This window comes from Taudactylus pleione, unplaced genomic scaffold, assembly GCF_031769625.1.
Source record: "Taudactylus pleione unplaced genomic scaffold, aTauple2 ptg000685l, whole genome shotgun sequence".
Classification (NCBI taxonomy): Eukaryota; Metazoa; Chordata; class Amphibia; order Anura; family Myobatrachidae; genus Taudactylus; species Taudactylus pleione.
This window is the reverse complement of record NW_028285087.1, coordinates 2024017-2041547: the sequence shown is the minus strand read 5'-3', so window position 1 is coordinate 2041547 and position 17531 is coordinate 2024017.

The window sequence follows — 17531 nt, the reverse complement described above, 5'->3', positions numbered from 1 at the left end:
CAAGGTTAGTTATTTCAATAAGTACCAACTTGTACCTTCAAACACCTGTAATATTTGAGTCTGAGACTGAAGTTGCAAATGTTCAATGTATGGACCCCATCTCTTATAAAATTACACAATTCCCTTCTCGACCTCTGGGAATGAAGCCCTCCTGTCAAAGTACAGAATTTTAAGTAGCAGATGTTGTACTGTTGAGAGAAATGGTGGCGTTTTACTGGTCCATTGGGTTAGAATGCTTTTTTTGGCTGCCGTGACTTAGACCTATGACTCAGGCCCAGTTATCATAATGAAGACATAATATTGCTAAAGGATCTAGGTTTAAATGTAGAGAAAAAATTGTATTAATAAGAACAATTATTTTATTCCAGAATCGGCGAATCTTACCACACTCCCAGAAATTGTGGTAAAAGGAAGCTGAGGCATAGCGGCATTTAAGGCACTGATCCGCTTCGCCAGGGACCAAATATTTCCTCTGATGCTGCGAAATATAAGCTCTGTTCAAAACTTTATAATGTACTTCTTGGAGCATTGCTGTATGCAAATGTTTCATTGTGGAATCAAAATGTTTGAGGAGTACGACAGGTTCGGGAAATGATGGTTTATCTTTAGACCAACTAGCATGTAGAGATATCCAGACGTTAGAAGCATCATTCTTAATAAGTATAGCATTTAACAATCTAGTGTGATAAAGATGGGATTTTTTTGAATGTTAAAAGTGTTACTATAGGGTCAGGTTTATCTTGGGATGCAAAAGCTTTAGGTAAGCTATGGATATAGTGTCGTAGTTGAAGATACATAGAAAAATTCCTATTTGAAATCTTAAAGATCTCTCTAATGGATGCAAATGGTAATATATCATCCCCAGGAGCAAATACATCATTAACTAATAGAATTCCCTTTTGATTCCAGTCAGTGAAACCCTTGTTATCCATAGCAGGGGGAAATAACGGGTTTCCACAAATAGGTATAAATGGGGTAAAGCGCCAATCACGTTTCAATTTGCGGTTCATAGCAATCCAGGCTAGGTAGGTATCCCTGGGGTTTTGTAGAATTTGTTGAGGGACTGATTTTCTGGTTATATGAAGGAGAGGTGTAAACAGAGCGATTTAAAAGCCAGTCTAATATGTACCGGAAGGAAACTGATAACGAAAACATTTTGAGATGGGGAACACTCAGTCCCCCCTCCCGTCGAGGAAGACAAAGCTTAGTCAGAGCAATCCTCGATTTGCCACGGTTCCAAATGAATTTAGTGAATACTTTTTGAAGGGCATGGAGGTCTATTTTGGTAAGAGATTGGCAACATTTGCATGGGGTATGAAATTTTAGGGAATACAATACTTTTCAGAACAGCAACAAGACCCAGCAAAGACAGAGGTAGTGATAGCCAGTCCGTCAGTAATTTTGAGAGGGAGCGGAGCAATGGAGAAAAGTTTACTGAGTATAGTTTTTCCATATCCAAAGGGATATGTATCCCTAAATATTTTAGAGCAGGGGCGCGCTAGGCGTAATTGTGAAAAAAGGGGGATTGAAAGGAAGTCAGCAGGGGAACCAGAAAGAGGTAAGTATTCCGACATTCACCTTATAACCCGCAAAGGATCCCAAAAGATCCATCAGCCGAAGCACCTCAGGAGCCGAGGAAACCGGGTCGTACATAAATAAAAGCATATCATCGGCAAACAGGGCTGCCATCAGAGATTGTGGGGCCCGGGACTCACAAAACAGGCAGGGCCCCTCCCCTTCGGTGGGGGGCAGTTTGGCATAGTTGGGTATTGCTATGGATACTGTAGGTGGGGCATTACTGATGCATAAACCAGTGTAAAAAATGTATTTTTCAAAGTTTGGGCTGTGGTGAGGGTGTGGGTGTAAGAGGAGTGTTGGAGCGGGGTGACAGTGTGAGAGCAGGGTGAGGGTGGGAGAGCAGGAGTCTCTGTACCTGATCTGTCTCCACGAGAATAACTGGATGGGAGTGGGATCCCAGTAGCCTCTCCTGCAGTCTAAGCTCCTTAACTTCACTATCGCGCGGCAGCGGATGCAGATAGCTTCTCCCCCCAGTGCTACTGCTCCTCCCTCTGGTCAGGCTGTACTCTTCCCGGCCCGGGCTTTCCTCGCTGGCTGGCAGTTGCCGGACAGCGCACCTGCTCCAGGCACGCAGCTGACGCTTCCACTCACACTGACAGAGAGAGAGGCCCGGGTAACAGTGAGTGACACCAATTTGGTGCCGGACGCAATTTAATTGGAGCTCGCGGACCGGCAGCCAATCGGGAGCTCCTGATCGGCTGCCAGTCCGCGAGCTCAGATTGGCTTGCGGTATGCGCCACCTTCAATATGCTGACGTTCCTTATTCACTCTGCTGCCACCCGGGCCCCCTTTCTGTCCGGGCCTTTAGGCCTGACCATCCCCCCTGATGGCGGCCCTGTCGGCAAATAACGCCACCTTAAGATCAATTGCCCCAGCCCGGATACCTCGGAACTCTGTTGAACCACGTAAGGCCATGGCAAGCGGCTCTAATGCAAGAGCAAATAACAGAGGTGATAGGGGACACCCCTGTCTGGTGCCCCTATATATACACCAAAGGGATCAGAAATATAGCCATTACAACCCATCTGTGAGGATGAAGTAGCATATAGTGAGGTCAGAAGCGAGATAAAATCAGAATGAAACCCAAATTTATGTAGTGTGCAAAATAAATGGTCCCAGGACACGAGGTCAAAAGGTATCAATGGATAAAATAGTATATAAATCAGTAGTCTTTAATGAGTGTACCCAATAAGATGCTGCTAGTACCCTGCGTATATTGGCCGTTGGTCGTCCCCAGATAAACCCAGTTTGGTCTTCATGAATCAGTCTGGGCAGTAATACTTTCACTCGTTCCGCTAGTATCTTTAAGAAAATCTTATAGTTAGTATTGAGGAGCGATATAGGCCTATAGGAGCTGGATCATTCCAAATCTTTGCCTGGCTTGAGCAGAACTTTAAGTACCGCTGAGTTAAAATGGGGGGGGTAGGGATTTAGTAGTCAAAATCAGTGGCGTAACTATAAATTTTGCTCCCCCATGCCAAAAAAGTTCAAGGCGCCCCCCCCGCCCAAAAAACAAACACACCCAAAGACGATGTTTAGGTGTGCGGTTTCATGTTCACGATACAGTTATGTGCCTTACACATTATGACACACTAAGTAATACCACTTATAACACAATATGCCCACCGGAATGCCCCAATAACACATTATGCCACACCATAATATCCCTTACAACACATTATGCCACACAGCAATGCACTGTACACATGCCACACAGTGATGCCCTTATAACAAATTATGCCATGCCGTAATGCCTCTATTTCACATTATGCCACATAACACATTATGCCACACAGTAATGCCCCTTATACATTATTCCCCTTATAACACATAATGCCACACAGTAATGCCCCTAATAGCACATTGTGCACACAGTAATGCCCATTACACTTTATGCCACACAATAATGCCCATTACATTCCAACCTGACAGATCTACTTCATCAACCCTCCTCTCCGCTCCTGCCAGACTATCACCTCAGCTCAAGACAGCTTGCACAGCTTTTATGTCTATGTAGAACCAGATTATTGGGAACATAGTTTATAACCTATTAAATTAGTGCCCCTTATATAGTGCCCCCTGTAGTTGTGCCCCATATGCAATGCCCCCTGTAATAGTGCCCCTTATGCAATACCCCCTGTAGTAGTACCCATTATCCAGGGCCCCCTGTAGTTGTGCCCATAGGCAGTGCCCCCTGTAGCTGTGCCCCTGTAGTTGTGCCCCTTAAAGTATTGCCCCTGTAGTTGTGCTCCTCTAAGTAGTGCCCCTTGTAATTCTGCTCCTTCAAGTAGTGCCCCCTGTAATTGTGCCCCTTCAAGTAGTGCCCTTGTAATTGTTCCCCTTCAAGTAGTACCCCTGTAGCTGTGCCCCTTCAAGTAGTGTCCCTGTAGTTGTACCCCTCAAGTAGTGCCCCCTGTAGCTGTGTCCCTTAAAGTAATGCCCCTTGTAGTTATGCCCCTTAGAATAGTGCGCCTTCAAGAAGTGCCTCGGTAGTTGTGCCCCTTCAAGCAGTGCCCACTGCCTCCTGTAGTTGTGCCCCTTCAATTAGTGCGCCCTGTAGATGTTCCCCCTCTACTTGCCTGACTCCGTGCAGGCTGCAGCTGTCATCCGGCTGTCTCTCCCAACTCCCGCGCTGCAGGCGCGGCTGCTCAGGTTCCTCAGTGCGCGGGTGATGTCATGACGTCACCCGCGCAATGCATTTCTTGGAACGCTGGCCTCTGAAGTGATCGGAGGCTTCCTTAGCCTCCGATCACTTCAGAGGCCAGCGCTCACAGTTGCAGTGGTGTAACCACTGCCCTCGGCGCCTCCAAGCCACCGCGGGGGCAGTAGTTACGCCACTGGTCAAAATGTGGTTGTATACCAGAGTTGAGTTTCTTCAATTTTGGGGAATAGAAACTTGTAAAATTCCCCACTATACCCGTCAGGGCCTGGGGCTTTGCCAGATTTCATACCTTGTATGATTTTTTGAACATCTGACACAGAAATCGGGGCAGACAGTGATGTAGCCAAGTCGGAAGGCAATTGGGGAGGAGTAATCGTGGACCAAAAAGAATCACGGTTTGTTTCATCGGGGGTAGATGCAGCATATAACTGAGCATAAAAATAGCGGAATTCATCAACTATTTGTTTGCTGGAGGAGGTATAAGAACCGGATTGAGGCCCTGATTCAGAGCCGGACGCTCTGACAGAGCGATCGCTCTGAATCAGGGCCTGGCTATTTTTTTTTTTTTGGAATGGCCTCCTGGCCGCTCGCATAGCTGTGGGTGACCACCCACAGCTATAGCGAGCGGCCAGGAAGATGGTCGCGATGGTCAAGACCATCGCGACCATCGGGCTTGCGACGAGACCCTTGTGGCAGGGTCTCGTGGCCACAAGCCCCAGAGAGATTTTGGCTCAAACAGAGCTGAAATCTCTCCCACTGACATCACTCGTGATGTCAGTGGGGCCGGCCTCAGATGGAGGCGTTCACATTTGAATGCCTCCGTTTTAGCAGCCACTCCCCCGGCCCGCCCACCAAAGGGGGCGTGCTGTCACTCAACATCGACAGCATGCCCCCTTTGGTATGAGATCTGGAGCGATGGATTGCTCGTCGTTATCCGGGTCTCGCGCATGCGCACGACGGATGGTGCGCTCTGGGCCACCATCGACCCGGTTGCGAACGCTCAGCGCTTGCGACCGGGTCTGAATCAGGCCCTCAGTTTGTAACCTCTTAATAAGGGTCGACGATCGTGGACCTCTCAAAAGATTAGATAACAGGCGTCCACTTTTGTTGCCATGTTTATAGAACTGAAACCCTTTATGAAAGGTATACCGATCTCCCAGATCAGTCAGAATCCCATCAAAGTGAGTTTTGCATTCCAAATATGTTTTTTTGTGGTCAGGAGTTGGAGAATATTTATATATAGAAAAAGATTCTGTAAGAGACTGTTGAGCAGATTTAAATATCGACAAAAATCTTTTTCGATTATGAGTAACATACAAAATTATATCCCCTCTGAGTACAGCTTTTGAGGCTTGCCAAAACAACTTTGGGTCATCCTGTGCCGGTAGGTCTGCCACGAGGATTCAATCTGCAAAATTTTAATGAAGACATCAAATGAGAAGGGAACCGCCGTTGCCGAAATGGACCCTTATCTATGTTAACCGCCAATGTAGCCCAGACGAGAGCATGGTCTGATAAACCGATTGGCTCAATCTAACGTTTTCAAGAAAATAGAGTCGGACATCAAAATATAGTCCAGACGAGATAATGAGCCATGGGCAGGCGACAAGCATGAATAATCCTTTTCAGTGGGATGTTTGGCTCTCCATATATCCGTTAGATGTAACTGCTACATAACTTATGTAATACCAAATCTAGGTGTGTGTGTAGATCGGCGAGATGGATGTTGACAATCCATCTCTCTCTAAACTATCATACTGAAATCACCACATACAATGAAATTATCAGTGTATATAGGATACAATGTAGACCATACAGAGCGCATAAACAGTATGTCATATCTATTGGGAGCATAGACGGAACAAGTCACGTAGGGTACATCATAAATGGAGACATATTAAATGATGAACTTAGGGCTTGATTCATAGATGTACGCTAACCCCATTGTTAGCGTACATCTCCGATGGTTTAGGGTCCGTGCATGTCAGCGTATGCGCAGAATGAGTCCCGCAATCTCTCTCGCAGATACCCCCCCCCCCAATGTGCAGCATGTTTGAAATACTGCTGTGTTTAGGGGCGGAGCGGGGGCGTGGCTGACCACAGTTCCTGGGAGGGACAAGGCATAGGTCTGTGTCGGTGGTTCCAGATTTCCTGGCCCTGCAGTTGCCAGGACCTGACCAGGCTGCAGTAAGCTTCAGCAACTGCAGCCTGGCCAAAGGATCAGCCATGGCGACTGATTGCAGTGGTGTTCCTGAGGTTGCTGGGATTGCAGATGCATAAAGGACATGTCTGCTTCCTGCAGTCACCACCTGCTGCAACTGCATTTGAGGATTGTGTTGAGGGGCCTCTGGAGTCACTGCAAAGTGAGAGCAGGCCACCAGCGGATTAGCCCCGCAGTCAGTTATCAGCTTTTTCTGGGATCTCCCTTTGAAGACAGCAGATGTGCAAACGTTGTACAGAGATTCTCTGCAGACATCATGTGACATTGCTAAGATGCTGCCACCGATATGCAAGCAAGAGGTTCCCATGCACCATATTCTTTGGATGGTCTGCAGCAGGTCACCAACCACCACCAGCCCCATCTGCCCCTGTGGTGGGAAAATGTTAACCTTCCCCTGTGAGTATCACTGGCTGAGGGGCATTTTGCCTCGTTATTTCTAAAGATTTCTGTTTTTATTTAAATATTCAGATAACAAAAATGGTGGATTGACGAAGTTGTAATAATCTTGCATCACATTAATGTAAATCCTTTAACTATTTAATAGTATTTTCTTTTTATTTAAATATCATGGTATTACGCTTTGTTCTTTTTTTTTTTAACTTGTTTAGCAGTTGTTTAACTGGAAGCAAATGTACCCTTCCTGGGTGGACCCTGGCTGGATGGAATTGGGGATTTCATGGCTGGCTACATGGATAGGGTGCACCTACTATACCATATAATAAGTACATGGCATTTGGAGGTAGCAATAGCACAATGCAGAGACCTGCATACCCACTGCTGCTAGTCCTCCTTCCCCTGACAGTGAATTGTGCCAATTTCAAATCTTAAAGAAATGTATTATAGACTTTTGAAATTCTAGCACGAACCCTAGCAACAGATATGATTTATTAGATAGGCTATGCTGTATACAGGACATACAGCAGTTGTGACTAGAGATGAGTGTGTCCGGTTCTCAGAGAACAGGACCCACCCGAACTTGCAGTTCCGAGGCGAGAACAGAGTCCGGCTCGGGTTTTCCCGTCTGACTCTGATCACAAAACGAGGCAAAACGTCATTCTCACAGGTTTTGGATCATATAAAAGTCCCCACGATCGGCGCCATTTTCACTCCGGCTGTGGAGAGTGTAGTGAACGGATGTGCTGTGTCCATCAAAGAGCTGCTGTATTTGTCCAGGGGCATCGGCTGCTGTGTCCATGCAGGGGCAGGGGCTGCTGTGTCCATCCAGGGGCAGGGGCTGCTGTGTCCATCCAGGGGCAGGGGCTGCTGTGTCCATCCAGGGTAGGGGCTGCTGTGTCCATCCAGGGGCAGGGGCTGCTGTGTCCAACCAGGGATAGCTGTGTCCATCCAGGGTCGGGGCTGCTGTGTCCATCCAGGGGTTGTTGTGCCCATCTAGGGCAGGGGCTGCTGTGTCCATCCAGGGGCTGCTGTGTCCATCCAGGGGCTGCTGTGTCCATCCAGGGTAGGGGCTGCTGTGTCCATTCAGGGGTTGTTGTGCCCATCTAGGGCAGGGGCTGCTGTGTCCATCCAGGGGTTGTTGTGCCCATCTAGGGCAGGGGCTGCTGTGTCCATCCAGGGGTTGTTGTGCCCATCTAGGGCAGGGGCTGCTGTGTCCATCTAGGGGTGGGGCTGCAGTGTCCATCCAGGGGTGGGGCTGCTGTGTCTATCCAGGGGCGGGGCTGCAGTGTCCATCCAGGGGCGGGGCTGCAGTGTCCATCCAGGGGTGGGCTGCAGTGTCCATCCAGGGGCGGGGCTGCAGTGTCCATCCAGGGGTGGGGCTTCAGTGTCCATCCAGGGGCTGCTGTGTCCATCCAGGGGCTGCTGTGTCCAACCAGGGACAGCTGTGTCCATCCAGGGTAGGGGCTGCTGTGTCCATCCAGGGGTTGTTGTGCCCATCTAGGGCAGGGGCTGCTGTGTCCATCCAGGGGCTGCTGTGTCCATCCAGGGGCTGCTGTGTCCATCCAGGGGTTGTTGTGCCCATCTAGGGCAGGGGCTGCTGTGTCCATCCAGGGGTTGTTGTGCCCATCTAGGGCAGGGGCTGCTGTGTCCATCCAGGGGTTGTTGTGCCCATCTAGGGCAGGGGCTGCTGTGTCCATCCAGGGGTTGTTGTGCCCATCTAGGGCAGGGGCTGCTGTGTCCATCCAGGGGCGGGACTGCAGTGTCCATCCAGGAGCGGGGCTGCTGTGTCCATCCAGGGGTGGGGCTGCAGTGTCCTTCCAGGGGCGGGGCTGCAGTGTCCATCCAGGGGCGGGGCTGCAGTGTCCATCCAGGGGTGGGCTGCTGTGTCCATCCAGGGGCGGGGCTGCAGTGTCCATCCAGGGGTGGGGCTGCTGTGTCCATCCAGGGGCTGCTGTGTCCATCCAGGGGCTGCTGTGTCCAACCAGGGACAGCTGTGTCCATCCAGGGACAGCTGTGTTCATCCAGGGTAGGGGCTGCTGTGTCCATCCAGGGGTTGTTGTGCCCATCTAGGGCAGGGGCTGCTGTGTCCATCCAGGGGTTGTTGTGCCCATCTAGGGCAGGGGCTGCTGTGTCCATCCAGGGGTTGTTGTGCCCATCTAGGGCAGGGGCTGCTGTGCCCATCTAGTGGCGGGGCTGCGGTGTCCATCCAGGGGTTGTTGTGCCCATCTAGGGCAGGGGCTGCTGTGTCCATCCAGGGGTTGTTGTGCCCATCTAGGGCAGGGGCTGCTGTGCCCATCTAGGGGCGGGGCTGCGGTGTCCATCCAGGGGCGGGGCTGCAGTGTCCATCCAGGGGCGGGGCTGCAGTGTCCATCCAGGGGCGGGGCTGCTGTGTCCATCCAGGGGCGGGGCTGCAGTGTCCATCCAGGGGTGGGGCTGCAGTGTCCATCCAGGGGTGCCCAGTATATAAAAAAATAAAAGCTAATAATATAATTAATAAAAAAAATATATATTTTTTTGTGCTGTACCCCAGTGTACTATATATATATTTTTTTTTTCTTATGGTGACGCTGCCTGTCACACCACAGTGTAATATTCAACATGTATTAAATTAATTTGTGACAGTGAGGAGTGGAAACTTCACAATTTTACAATTTAATAACACAAAGTTAGCAATAAAAAAATGCAACTTTTCACTTTTTTCCTCAATCATGAATAAATGATTAGTCTACATGTCGACTACAAGACCACAACAAAGTGCTAAATAACGTGTATAATATATTAAACATAATGACATCACAAACGCCTCAGCTGAGATACACAAACATATTTTCAAAAGGTGAAATTAGAGTATATGGTTTCAAAAAAATGGAATAAAGCAGCCAAATCTGCGTTCTCGGATTATAGTGTCCATAAGCCCTACCCATGGTCCCTCTACCTGAATTTCAGCGAGTCAGAGGGGCAACTCCATGCAACCATATTCCAGAGTGCAGCTGCTCCTCCTATAGCCTAGGTCAGAAGATGTGTAGGGAGTGTGGTGATATGGACTAAAATGGAGCTCACATCCACTAAAGTGGACTAGGAATCCCCAATCTAACAGGGAGCGCAACAGTAATTTATACACAACACAGGCTGGGATGACGATATAGGCTTGGGTGCTGGTATAATCTGGGGTGATGATATAAACTGGGGTTATAGGCTAGGGTGATGCCTGGGCATAAGACCAGAAAAGACAAATCTTGAGTTTGGAATTATTTTAACTAGGGGTGAGCGGGTTCGGATTTCTGAAATCCAAACCCCCCCGATCCGATGCCAATCCGAGTCAGGCTCGACTTTTCCCGCCTGACTCGGATCTGAAATCGAGACAAAACATCATCATCCCGCCTTCCGGGTCTCACGGGTTTTGGATTTTATATAAGGTACCCGCGTCAGCTGCATTTTCTCACTCGGCTGTGGACAGTGAAGAGGAAGGGTGGGAGTTAGGGCTGGCTGGGCTGTGTAGTGTAGTGTAGTGCAGTGTAGTGTTGTGCTGAGCTGTGCTGTGCTGCTGTTGTCCATAGGGGCTGTGTCCACTCCTCCAAAGTCCATAGGGGCTGGCTGGACTGTGTTGTGCAGTCAGTTGTCCATAGGGGCTGTGTCCACTCCAAAGTCCTGTGCAGTGTCCCAGTCCTAAAGGGGTGCTGTAGTGTTGTCCAGGGGTTGCTCTGTCCATCAGGGGTGTTCCCCCCAAGTGCAAAAAAAAGAAATATTTTTTTGTGTTTGTGAATTGTGTGCGCAGTAGCCGCACGTGCATCAACAAAGTAGCGCCAAGCGTGCGCCTGTGTCATAAGTAAAGGGCCGGCTGGCTTGACCGTTAAAAGGGTGCTGTAACCCCCAAAGTGCACTCCAAACAAAATAAAAAAAAAATATTTTTTTGTGTTTGTGAATTGTGTGCGCAGTAGCCGCACGTGCATCAACAAAGGAGCAGAGCCAAGCGTGTGCCTGTGTCCCATAAGTAAAGGGCCGGCTGGCTTGTCCGTTAAAGGGTGCTGTAACCCCCAAAGGGCACTCCAAACAAAATAAAAAAATATTTTCTGTGTTTGTGAATTGTGTACACTATGGCTGCACGTGCATCAACAAAGGAGCAGCGCCAAGCGTGCGCCTGTGTCCCATAAGTAAAGGGCCAGCTGGCTCATTTCTTAAAGGGTGGTGTAACCCACAAAGTGCACTAGTCTCCAACAAAAATAAAAAATTATTTTCTGTGTTTGTGTGCGCCTTAGCCGCACGTATATATCAATATAACATAAATAGAGGACCAAACTTTCTCCGATAAAAATAAAATAGGGAAAGATCAAGAACCACTTCCTCCTAGTGCTGTTGCTGCTGCTGGGAGTTGTTCATCATCCCAGAGAGGAAGTAGGAACACCACTACTTTTACTAAACAATTGACCCTCCAACAGTCCTTAGCGAGGAGGATGAAGTACGACAGCAGTCATCCTGAAGCAAAATGAATTACTGAGTCCTTGACTGCTGTGTTGGTGTTAGACGTGCGTCCGGTATCCGCCATTAGTGCAGTGGGATTTAGACAATTCATGGAGGTAGTGTGTCCCCGGTTCCAAATCCCGTCTAGATTCCACCAGCATCCTCAAAGCAGCAGCGACAAGCGTGCGTCTGTTTGTTAAAGGGTGGTGTAACCCTCAAAGTGCGCTCCACAAACAATAAAAAAATTATTCTTTTTTTTCTGTCTTTGTGAATTGTGTGCACTGTAGCTGCACGTGCATCAACAAAGGAGCAGCGCCAAGCGTGCGCCTGTGTCTCATAAGTCTGTTAAAGGGTGGTGTAACCCCCAAAGTGCTCCAAAAAAGAAAAAACTATTTTTTTTCAGTGTTTGTGACTTGTGTGCGATGTAGCCACGTGCATCAACACAGTAGCAGCGCCAAGCGTGCGCCTGTGTCATAAGTCAAGGGCCGGTTTGGACATCTGGTCCGGACTGAAGGACGTGCCAACAATTTCTGACAACTGTACTGTCACTGCATATGATAATGTCCTGAAAGCAGCAGCGTCAAGCGTGCGTCTGTCTGTTAAAGGATTACATCGGTGACAGCATCCAAGTAGGCATGTCAGACAGTCCGTACATGTACTGGCAGGAAAAAGAGGCAATTTGGAGGCCCCTGTACAATCTGGCTCTATTTTACCTGAGTTGCCCCCCCTCCAGTGTGTACTTCGAAAGAGTGTTTAGTGCAGCCGGGAACCTTGTCAGCGAAAGGCGTAGGAGGTTGCTTCCACAAAATGTGGAGAAGATGATGTTCATAAAAATGAATGATCAACTCTTCCAGGGAGACCAGCCTCCAGAACGTACAGAGGGACCTGCGGTGGTGGATTCCAGCGGGGACGAATTAATACTCTGTGAGGATGAGGATGTGCACAACACTGAAGAGGGTGAGGAATCGGTGAATGAGGAGGATGAGGACGACATCTTGCCTCCGTAGAGCCAGTTTGTGCAGGGACAGATTAATTGCCAGCTTGTTTTGTGGGGGCCCAAACGAACCAATCATTTCAGCCACAGTCATGTGGCAGACCCTGGCGCTGAAATGATTGGTTTGTTAAAGTGTGCATGTCCTGTTTATACAACATAAGGGTGGGTGGGAGGGCCCAAGGACAATTCTATCTTGCACCTCTTTTTTTTCTTTGCATTATGTACTGTTTGGGGCCTAGTTTTTCAAACTGCCATCCTGTCTGCCACTGTAGTGTCACTCCTAGATGGGCCACGTGTTTGTGCCGCCCACTCGTGTCGCTTAGCATAATCATCCAGCTACCTCGGTGCAACCTTTTGTACATAAAAACACTATTGTGAGATGTGAGGTGTTCAGAATAGACTGGAAATGAGTGGAAATTAATTTTATTAAGGTTAATAATAGCATAGGAGCAGAAAAACCCACAAATTCTTTGATTTTAGCTGTTTTTATGCTTTTTTTCAAAAAAATACAGATCCAAAACACAAAACCCAGAACCCAAAACACGGAAGGGTGGTTTTGGCAAAACCAATCCAGATCCAAAACACGAAGAAAGATCCAGATCCAAAACCAAGACACGAAAAGTGGCCGGTGCACCATTTGTAATGCCAAAATTAGTAGAGATAGGGACCTTAACCATCTAGGAACCTCCACCCGGTTAAGTCATCTGCAGCGCATCCATCAAAAACGTTTTTGCAAAATTCAGAAACTTTGGCTAAAAAAGTAACAACAAGCAGTCCAGCATCAGCTAGCTCCCTTCTCTCTGCTAGATCCAAACACCTGCCATCTTCACCACCAACACCTTCATCAACAACATCCTCAATCATGAAGCGATTGGTTTGTTTGCACCTCACAAAACAAGCTACCAATGGGCAGCTGACATTGCTAGCAATGATCTCTACAGTACGTGCACAAACTGGCTTTACAGAGGCAAGATGTTGTCGCCACCATCATCATCATCCGATTCCTCACCCTCATCAGTGTATACATCATCTTCACACAATATTAATTTGTCCCCGCTGGAATCCACCATTACACGGGCTTCTGTAATTTTTGCACGTAATTGATGGTAAAGGTCTTTCTCGTAGAATTTGTAGTTAATTTTGATGGACATCATCTTTTCCACATTTTGGGGAAGTAGCCTCATAGGCCGATCACTGACAAGGTTCCCAGCTGTGCTGAAAACTCTGGAGGGTGGGCAGCTCAAGTAAAGCAAAGCCAGTTTATACATCATATATCTATAGCCTGCATGCATACATCATATATCTATAGCCTGCGTACAGCTTTGCAATTCCGTCTGAAGCTGAATCACCCCCCTCAGTCCCTGAACCTCTCGTTAACTGTCCTAGGTCAAAATGTATTCTCCACAAGAGAAGTTTTATTTGGAGTGCCTTCTTTCAAAATAGTATATGTGTGTGTATATATATATTCATACATACATACAGTCAGGTCCATAAATATTGGGACATTGACAGAATTTTCAGATTTTGGCCTCAATTCACCACCACAATGGCTTTGACATGAAACAAACAAGATGTGATTTAACTGCAGACTTTCAGATTTAATTTGAGGGTAATTACATACAAATCAGGTGAACGGTGTAGGAATTACAACGGTTTCTATATGTGCCTCCCACTTTTTAAGGGGCCAAAAGTAATGGGACAAACTAAACAATCCTAAATCTAACATTCACTTTTTAATACTTTGTTGCAAATCCTTTGCAGGCAATTACAGCCTGAAGTCTGGAACGCATAGACATCACCAGACGCTGGGTTTCATCCCTGGTGATGCTCTGCCAGGCGTCTACTGCAAATGTCTTCAGTTCCTGCTTGTTCTTGGGGCATTTTCCCTTCAGTTTTGTCTTCATCAAGTGAAATGCATGCTCAATCGGATTCAGGTCAGGGGATTGACTTGGCCATTGCATAACATTCCACTTTTTAGCTTTAAAAAACTCTTTGGTTGCTTTTGCAGTATGCTTCGGGTCATTGTCCATCTGCACTGTGAAGCGCCGTCCAATGAGTTCTGAAGCATTTGACTGAATATGAGCATATAATATTGCCCGAAACACTTCAGAATTAATTCTGCTGCTTTTGTCAGCAGTCACATCATCAATAAATACAAGGGAACCAGTTCCATTGGCAGCCATACATGCCCACGCCATGACACTACCACCACCATGCTTCACTGATGAGGTGGTATGTTTTGGATCATGAGCAGTTCCTTTCTTTCTCTTCTCTTCCCATCACTCTGGTACAAGTTGATCTTTGTCTCATCTGTCCATAGGATGTTGTTCCAGAACTGTAATGGCTTTTTTAGATGTTGTTTGGCAAACTCTAATCTGGTCTTCCTGTTTTTATGGCTCACCAATGGTTTACCTCTTGTGGTGAACCCTCTATATTCACTCTTGTGAACTTTTCTCTTCATTGTTGACTTTGACACATATACATCTACCTCCTGGAGAGTGTTCTTGATTTGGCCAACTGTCATGAAGGGGTTTTTCTTCACCAGAGAAATAATTATTTTGTCATCCACCAGAGTTGTTTTCCATGGTCTTCCGGGTCTTTTGGTGTAGTTGAGCTCTCCGGTGCGTTCTTTCTTTTTAAGAATGTTCCAAACAGTTGATTTGGCCACACCTAATGTTTTTGCTATCTCTCTGATGGGTTTGTTTTGATTTTTCAGCCTAATGATGGCTTGCTTCACTAATAGTGACAGCTCTTTGGATCTCATATTGAGAGTCGACAGCAACTGATTCCAAATGTCACACCTAGAATCAACTCCAGACCTTTTACCTGCTTAATTGATAATGAAATAACAAGGGAATAGCCCACACCTGTCCATGAAATAGCTTTTGAGTTGACAGTCCCATTACTTTTGGCCCCTTAAAAAGTGGGAGGCACATATAGAAACCGTTGTAATTCCTACACCGTTCACCTGATTTGGATGTAATTACCCTCAAATTAAATCTGAAAGTCTGCAGTTAAAGCACATCTTGTTTGTTTTATTTCAAAGCCATTGTGGTGGTGAATAGAGGCCAAAATCTGAAAATTCTGTCAATGTCCCAATATTTATGGACCTGATAGATTATATATATATATATATATATAGGGAAAAACAGCGGCACTCTCAGGACTTGAAATATAAATGAGACTCACGACTCCCAGAGATCAGCGTCCAACGTTTCAGTCGGTGTGACTTTTATCAAGAGCGTTCTTGATAAAAATCACACCGACTGAAACGTTGGACGCTGATCTCTGGGAGTCGTGAGTCTCATTTATATTTCAAGTCCTGAGAGTGCCGCTGTTTTTCCCTATATACTTGGTTCACACACCATTAGAGGGCACCCAGGCAGGTACTGACTACACTGTGGAGTGCCGGCGTTATTTCTATATATATATATATATATATATATATATATATATATATATACACACACACACACATAGTCCATAGAACAAATGCACACACTCCCAATATCCAAAGAACGGGTGCACGGTTCAGTAAACACAGGAAAATTTCTCTGCATCCACAGAAAAAAAACAGCACTCCAAATATTCCAAAAAGATTCCTTTAGTGTTGAAATTCACAATGGCATGAACAGGTACAGTCACATACAAAGAATGTGCTAGTGTACTCAGCAGCAGTATACAATCACCAGGCTCCTATAGGCTTACTCAAGCATAGGGAACAAACAGTGAGGTTCCAATAATTTTATAAAGGCAGCTGCAATATTCTCGTGCATAGTCACCACCATGGAACAAGCGTGCTGTTGTCCTGAGGAGCCGGCGTATCACAGCCCGACAGCTGTTTCGGTGCTTTCTCAAACCTTCAACACGGGGCACAGAATGATGCGTCATACACCTCCTGCTGCATTTGTATATTAGCAAGGACAGAATAGCAAAGCTGCCTGCGTGCATACATCATATATCTATAGCCTGCATGCATACATTATATATCTATAGCCTGCGTGTATACATCATATCTATATCCTGCGTGCATAAATCATATATCTATAGCCTGCGTGTATACATCATATATCTATAGCCTGTGTGTATACATCATATATCTATAGCCTGCATACATACATTATATATCTATAGCCTGCGTGTATACATCATATCTATATCCTGCGTGCATAAATCATATATCTATAGCCTGCGTGTATACATCATATATCTATAGCCTGTGTGTATACATCATATCTATAACCTGCGTGTATACATCATATCTATAGCCTGCGTGTATACATCATATATCTATAGCCTGCGTGCATACATCATATATCTATAGCCTGCGTGCAGCTTTGCAATTCCGTCTGAAGCGGAATCACCCCCCTCAGTCCCTGAACCTCTCATTAACTGTCCTAGGACAAAATGTATTCTACACAAGAGAAGTTTTATTTTAAAGGCCCTTTGGAGTGCCTTCTTTCAAAATAGTATATGTGTGAGCATATATATTACATACATACAGTATATATAAGAAAACTGTGTAAGGTTGTCCCGTCTCCTCATTGCGCATGCAGTGGAAGACTGGGCGCGCCCCCCATTGTCTCCCACTACAAGCGAGGGAGACGGACCGACATGGAAGAGGAGACTGACTTCCAGGGTAAGAGTGGGAATGGGGGAGGGGGAGCTGCATGTTGTGTGTGTGTGTTGGGGAGGTTGGGATGGAGATTTAACAGACTGGAGGGAGAGGGGGGTGGCGGAGCCAGGTCAGTTATACTAAAATATAGAAATATCAGATGTCTTGACTCACTGACTGACTCAGCAATGCCCAGCCCAAGCCCCTGGACCTGTAAACATGAATTTCAGGGAGTATATACCTTCTATGACATATGTGCCCACTAAGAAGGGATTTTTTTTTTTTTTTAATTCAACTCTTAAGGGGTGAAAAGGACTGAAATCTCTCCTCCCCCTGTGCAATGTCCTGACTGACTGTCTAAATATGAATTGTGCTACAGCTACTATTAAACACCAACTGTCATCCCAAGTGCTGCCAAACATCACTGGCAGTTGGTGTGGCTCCCCTATTTGAGTAGTGAGGGAAGGGAATGTATTACTACAGAAGTGAAAGAGGAAATTGTGTTAATACACAGGTGAGGGAAGGAAATGTCAAATGTGTTACTACGGGGTGAAGGAAGGGAATGTGTTACAACACTGATGAGGGATGGGAATGTGTTACTACAGGG